Source organism: Anser anser, assembly GCF_964211835.1.
Source record: "Anser anser genome assembly, chromosome: 4".
Taxonomy (NCBI): Eukaryota; Metazoa; Chordata; class Aves; order Anseriformes; family Anatidae; genus Anser; species Anser anser.
Genome location: NC_139724.1, coordinates 31,618,394 through 31,625,958, shown reverse-complemented (window position 1 = coordinate 31,625,958; position 7,565 = coordinate 31,618,394).

Sequence of the window (7,565 nt, the reverse complement as noted above, 5' to 3'; positions counted from 1 at the left end):
CTGTTGATTTGGCAAGGAAGCTGCACTAATGAAGATGTGCTACAAAAGGGAAGGGAAGGGAAGGGAAGGGAAGGGAAGGGAAGGGAAGGGAAGGGAAGGGAAGGGAAGGGAAGGGAAGGGAAGGGAAGGGAAGGGAAGGGAAGGGAAGGGAAGGGAAGGGAAGGGAAGGGAAGGGAAGGGAAGGGAAGGGAAGGGAAGGGAAGGGAAGGGAAGGGAAGGGAAGGGAAGGGAAGGGAAGGGAAGGGAAGGGAAGGGAAGGGAAGGGAAGGGAAGGGAAGGGAAGGGAAGGGAAGGGAAGGGTCTACATAATCTACTCATCTGTCCGTGCACCAAAGATGCCTCTGGAATATCACAAGACTACAAAATATCCAGACATTTTAGTTTAGATTATGCATCCATCATCCAAGTAAAGTCAAATTTAAAATCAACAGTGTACTCAGAGCACATAATAATCTAACTGCAAACATGGCAGAGTACATTAAGAAAAGATCAGTACTAACTCGCACAATTCTTCCTTAAGAAGAATTACCATTAAGAGAAGATTACAAGCTCTTTTTAACAAATAATCATACCGGCAGTCTTCCATCCTTAGTGCACATTCATTTGTGAAGGAGCTACGCAGGCACAGCATGATATAAATACTGTGATCTGCTGTACACAATCTGTACGTTTAGGTATTCGCATTCATTCTTGCTTCGAAAGCGCACTCCTCCTCTAAATGTTGTGCAGACACATCCATAGAAGATCATGTGGGAAACTGAGCAGCCAACATACTATTTGATGGGACACCATCCAGCTCTTACAAATAGAAGAAAACAAGATGTTCTGGAGATCTGTATGTTAGGGAAAATGTCAATACAAAGGGGCAACAAAGCATTAAAAATGGAGATAAGAGGTCTCTGAGTCCATTTCCCCCAGCCTGAAGGAGAACATGGTAACAGTGCTAGAATTTCTCTTTGCCTGAGCAGTGTCATGAGAGGAGAAGAGATACTTGGGTCAGGCAGCACTGCGCAACACACGGCCCTTCCCTCTGTGTGTCCTCAGTTTGTCTTTGTGCCTACCCAACAACGACGAGCACCTCTTTGTTCTTCCCACTGGCTATATGAGTCCTTCTTCCTATGGCAGATACAACTAAATTCACTGCTAACATACTTGAAAATGGACTGACCTTCTTTTTTAGTGTCTCCTAAAAAGACAAAGGTATTGGGCAAAAACAAAACACAAATGTCAAAAAGCTTTTCAATTTAGGTAAAAAGCTGATTGTTCCCAAATAAATATTTTTAAGATCTCTTGCAGAATGAATGAATCACATTTTTTTTTCCTGTTCTTCCCACATGAAGCAATTTATTTCAGCTGTGGGCTTCATCTATGTTTCCTCAGAAAAACGCACTTCACAGTATGTACCTCTGGTAAACAACATCGCTGGAGCTCAGATGAAAAGGGAAAGTTTAAAACACTAGAAAATTAAACATAATGCCTCTGATTACTGAAAATACTACACCCACAGTAAAAATGAAATCAGGCACAATAGCCTAAGGGAACACCAAGAAACAACACAGCAAATAGGAGACTAAACTTTCAAAGTAAAGATATTCCTGATTGCATAGTGGGAGAAGATTGCTATGAGATGTACCAAAGCTATTTTTTGAAATTCATTTCCCACGTGCTAAACTTAAGTCTCAAAGTACTCATGTCACATAAATGGCAATTGCAGCAGTTCACTCCAACTGCAGAGATTTTTAGGATTTGTTGAATTAGATGGTAAGAGACTGGAGATGTGAGAAGACTTGCTACAGGAGCTAGGAAATGGCCAATATACTCAAACTATTTTTTTTTTAAAGCTACCTATTATTCAGTTTCTCCAGTCATGGTAGATTTATATCAGAGGCTTGTTCCTAAGGTTTTTATGCATTTGGTATCTTTTAAACAAATGCTTAATCTCATGAAGTCTTCCTCAGCCACATACAACCACAATGAGTTCTCAGGAATGGCGTTTCAGAAAACAGAAACAATACTTCGCCGAGGCCTCCAGGAATTACAGCTCAACCTCTCCAAAGCAGATCTGCTCATGCAGGACAAAATGTCTCTGCTCAGAGGCTGTGAAAGCTTTGTGCTGACAGACAGCACAAGCCCTCTCTGCCTCCTCCTCCTCCTCTGCAGTATCGGTGGTATGACCCATGGATCAAAACGTCATTGCTACAACTATAGAAGAGTTCAAGTTTCAACGTACTTGCTCAAAAGCCAGGTGCAGCCATCAGAATCAAACAATAAATGTTGTCTGCAATCCCACCACAGCCTAATACCTGCACAGAGTCAAAAGCTTGTGCAACATGACAAAATTAAGTGTCTTCAAGCATCCAGGAGGTAGTATTTCCCACTACTGCATTTCTTCAAGATGGAAGTAACCATCCACTGCTTCATCGATGGGGTGGCACTTCCAGGCCGCAGCCTTCCCCTCCACGCTCCTTCCCCACAGTCCAAATTCATTGACTGATGTCCCTGAGCTGCAAACTTTGCCCTCTGACTCCAAAAACAGCTTTCTTCTCTTTCTCTTTCTTTCTTTCAAATTAATATCCGTCAACTGGGTTATCAGAGACCCTGGACGCACTTGGAGCTAGCACCAACGCAAACCAAAATCCACCAGCCTGACCCCCAGTTCCGGCCGAGGCGCACCATCAGGAACTGCAGCTCAGATCACTGACGGACGTACTTTTTCTAACAGCAGGATGGCAGACAACAAAACATACAAGGAAGGCAAGAAAAAGGAAAACATTTTGACAAAACCTTCTACTTCTTTTATGACTTGACAGAATAACAGCAGTGAGAGGGATCTGTGGGAGCTGGGTTTCCTTCTGCAGCCCGAGGGGAGCCTTACCCCATGGCGCACGGTCTCCCACGCACGCTTGGTACCCACCAGAGGGAAGGCATGGCAGATCTGCTGAGCACAGTGTGCCCTCTGCCCCAGGCGTGCTAGCACACTGGCCCAGTACACACCGCTGCCAAGGCTTCTACATTTGGCTCCCAGAGGTGAGGTGCCCACTCATAGGCAGGTCTCTGGCACGCTTGTTTCAGCACCTTACGCTGCAGGGCAGGCTTGCAGCAGCATAAAACTCAACTCACCTGGCTGCAATTTAGAGACATACCCTAGCCTTTTAGAGCTCCTCAGGTATGAAGGCCATCAGTTCCCAAACACAGCTATCTCCCTTTGTAAACACTGCCCTTAGCCTTGCCTGTAGTTCCTTCAGCCTTCCCACACCCAGGTTCCTTTTCAAAGAAATGTCCCTGCCCTCATTTTCCTTTAGCTCAAAGGGGAGATTTTCAAAGAACATAATAAAGCCAGACCCTACTGCCCTTGGCTCCCAGGAGGTGCCAGCCTGTTACTTGTGTCTGTGAAGAGTTCCTCTGCCTCTTGCCTTTGTTGTCTGTAGAGATCCTGAGCCTTTTTTTTTTTTTCTTTAATTTGAATTGACTAACTGCTCTTCTCTGCTTACCAACTCTATTGCCTAACTACGCTGACACTGATCGGAAACTTCCTAAAAGCCTGAGTGTTTCTACTTTCTGGGTCCTCTTAGCAGAGCTTGAGGGCAGGGAGAAAATGCATAGGCTCAGGCAGTCTGGATTCACTGCTTACACAGCAGAAGAACATGTAAGAAAAGAATATATGAACGTGAATAAAGGTAAACATTAGATTATAGGATCCTTATTTTAATCCTCTTACATTTTCCTACGAGAAGGAAGGAAATTTAAGTTTTAAGAGACAAAATAATCCTAACCAAGGAATGGAAGTCCCCTTTATCCCAGTTGGGAATCATTTCTTTAGCCATTTTCCTGAAACTTAAAAATAAATCTTTGCCTGGCCTCTTCTCTTGCATTTATATAAGAGTGATTTCATGACCTCAGTGCTTAAAACTGTCCCATAGGTCACAGAGAAGAAATTTTTTACTGCAGCCATCACTCAGAGTGACCTTCAAGGAGACTACGAGGGCAGCCAAAATTCTAAAATCCTTTAAAACTGCTTAAAATAATTAAAAACTAAGCTACCATACCTAAGGCAATGATTTTACAAAGTGGCTCAACAAGATCGAGTGTTGTTAGTATAGCAGTGATATGTTAATGCAGGTACTTTATAGAGTAAATTATTTATATAGAGGATCTTGCTCACTTCTTTCACGCTGGAAAGAATGCTGCTCTTACTGACTTAAATGCCACCCTGGAGCATGGGTTAGGGGAAATGCAGCATTGCTTAAATAAATAAATACTTGTTCTTTCACATTCCCACAGGGCAAGAAGGATTTTTAAGTATCAGGATATTTTAACTAGATCTTCATTCCTTTTTTTTTTTTCCAGGAAGAGACTAAGATGATGTCACTTGCCTTTACATATTCTCTCAAACAGCCTAACGAGGACAAATCCGTCTTCCAAGAAGTGGCTTCTTTCAACAGTGGGCTCCCAAGGGCACTCATCCCCAGCCCTGCATCCTGTGGGTATTTACTTACTGGCCTATCTGTGAGCTGGTGGTTATTATCGTCCTGTGTGGCACCGTTCCTGGCATCGCTGCCTCCGGACAACATGCCACAAAATTGCTGCGATGTCACTTCCTAAAGGACTAGCAACTCTGGATCCCCATTTGTGTTTATGAGGTACCTTTTGTCAGGGCAAACTACAGTTAACAAGCTTGAGAGGAAAACGACTACATTCTTATGCACAATGTGAAGCAAAACTGAAATGCAGAAGGACTATTAGGTAAGCTATTTGGTTAGAGTTCAAAGGCTATCACTTATACAAGAAACTTGATCTTACTTGAAAAATACAGGTGTGATTTCACACAGGATATTGGCCTAGATATAGGCCTTTTCCTATCACATAATGTAGGATTAGATTATTTCACACCCTTATCTTGAGATTTTAACTTGAAAGTAATGATTAACAAAGCAGATATGAACCCTTAGAAGCCCATTTCAGGAAAAAAATGAAGTAAAGGAATTTGACATTTATCAGATCATAAATATTACAGGGCAATTTGACACTTAGGTATATCCTTCGTGATGTAAGGAAACACTCGACTCTACGCTTATTAATTCTTAGTCCTATGATGATTTTAATATCTCAGTGTTAGGTGAAAAATTGCATGTGTGCTAATCACAGAATCCACAGGTGGGGAGAGACCTCCGGAGCCCAGCTGGTTGAACCCCAGCTCAAGCAGGGCCACCCAGACCAGGGTGCCCAGGACCACATCCAAGCGGCTTTTGAAGATCTCCAAGCAGGAGACTCCACCACCTCTCTGGGCAGCCTCTGCCAGTGCTCCATCACCCACACAGTACAGACGTGCTGCCTGGTGTTCAGAGGGAACCTCTTCCATTCCAGTTTGTGCCCAGTGCCTCTCGTTCTGGTGCTGGGCACCACTGAAAAGGGCCTGGCTCTGTCCTCTTTGTGCCCTTCCTTCAGCTATTTGTACATACTGATGAAATCCCCCCTAAGCGTTCTCTTCTCTGGGCTAAAAAGTCCCAGCTCTCTCAGCCTTTCCTCACGGGAGAGGTGCTCCAGTCCCTTCATCATCTTAGTAGCCCTCGGTTGGACTCCCTCCAGTATGCCCCCATCTCTTTTGTACTGAGGAGCCCAGAACTTAACCCAGCACTCCAGGTATGGCCTCACCAGTGCTGACCAGAGGGAAAGGATCACCTCCCACCTCCTGCTGGCAATACTTTGCCTAATGCAGCCCATGGTACCATCAGCCTTCTTTGTTACAAGGGTACACTGGTGGCTCTGGTTCAACTCAGTGTCCACCAGGACCCCCACATCATTTCCCCCAGCTGCTCTGCAGCTGAGCATCCCCCAGCATGTGCTGGTGCCTGGTTCCTGCCCAGGTGCAGGACTTTGCACTTCCCCTGGCTGAGCTTCATGAAGTTTCTCACTAGTCCCATCCATCTGGGATGGCAGCACCACTCTGCTGCATCAACCACTCCTCCCAGCTCTGCATCATCTGCACACTTTTTAAGGGTTTGCTGTGCCCCATCATTAATGCAGGTGTCAAACGGGGCTCCACCTAGCACTGAGGCCAGGGCACCCTGCCAATTACCGGCTTCCAGCTGGATTCCCACCACTGATCACCACCACAGGGGCTGCTGCTTCAGCCTGTTTTCAGTCCACTTCGCTGCCTGCTCAGCCAGTCCGCGCTTCATCAGCTTCTCTAATGGAGCTCTCTAGCTAAGTTTCACAAACTGCGTGGAATAAATTATTAATTTCACAAGTAGAAAAGAAGCTATATTACTCTGGCATTAACGTGCCACATTGCTAAACTGCTGGAAATGTAAAATTGCTAAGGCGTCTGTAAAGAATTCCTCACAGCCACAGATTTCCACTGTGGTTTAGGCCATAATTTTGTCTCTTTTATTTGAGGCGTTAACAACTCATCCCTGTTCAGATAATGGTTACACTTTAAAGTTTGTCTTTAAGACTTTCTGGTTGAATCATGGTTACCAGTGATAAAAACTTAGCTTTGAAAACTGCTGAAATGGTAATAATGTATCTGAAGCTGATGAAAGAAAAAGAGACCATGCCAAATGTATGAGAAAAGATTGTCTGACCTGACCAGTGCCTTAGGGATAATAACATTTATAGAAAGAAAGAATATATGGCATATTAACAACACTTTGTAAAAGAATGATTAGTTTAGTAGCTTTTTTTTTTTTTTTTAATCCTTCCACCAAATAAATAGCCTGTATGACACTACTGCTTTTATTGAACACTTCATGGTACCTGCAAGTTTCTTGTTTTTCCTGTGTAAATCATCTGTTCTCCACTACCCTCTTGCCTTTTTGGTACTGAATTAACTAATCTGCCCTTTTTGAACACATTAGGAGACAACAACGCTGAAGTAGATGAATGAGTGGTCTAAAGCAACACAGACCTCTTGCTTGTTTTCATACTCACAAACAGACTCCTAATCCTCCATTATCCAGAACCATTTCTTAAGTAGAATCCAGCCTGTGACCAAGGACCATACACAGTTCATATCTCTCAGCAACACATACACACTGTTCCCCAAAGAGTCAGATGCCATAAAACAGCCAAGAAAGGATCCCCTCGCACCCTACACCCACAACCAAGATGTGATTTTATTGTACAACTAAGAGAACTTGCAGGTTTACTTTGCCTCTGATTCTTGTTTTTTCTGCTTATATCAAAATTTTGTGCTTAAGCTCTGAGATTTAACTACGCAGCATAACATTGCATGAGATTGTTGTTATGGCTTACTGAGTGAATCAGAACTCTGGTTGCTTAAGTCTCTGGATGAAAAAGCTTTTTTACAGCTCAGATATACGTTGTCTTTCAACACATACCTTCAACGTAAAAAGTGGGTCACAGGAAAACAGACTTATTTTGAGGCTTTACACATGGGGCATATCCCTTCTGAAGAACAGTGGTGAAAATCTATAGATTTGGATTCTGTATGCCCTTCATCTGTATAAAGTCTACTATGACTTCACAATTATGTGAAGCCTCTAAAAAAGCCAGTTTCTTCATAAGACCTCCTCAGCATAGCTATATCGAAAACAAAGAAACAA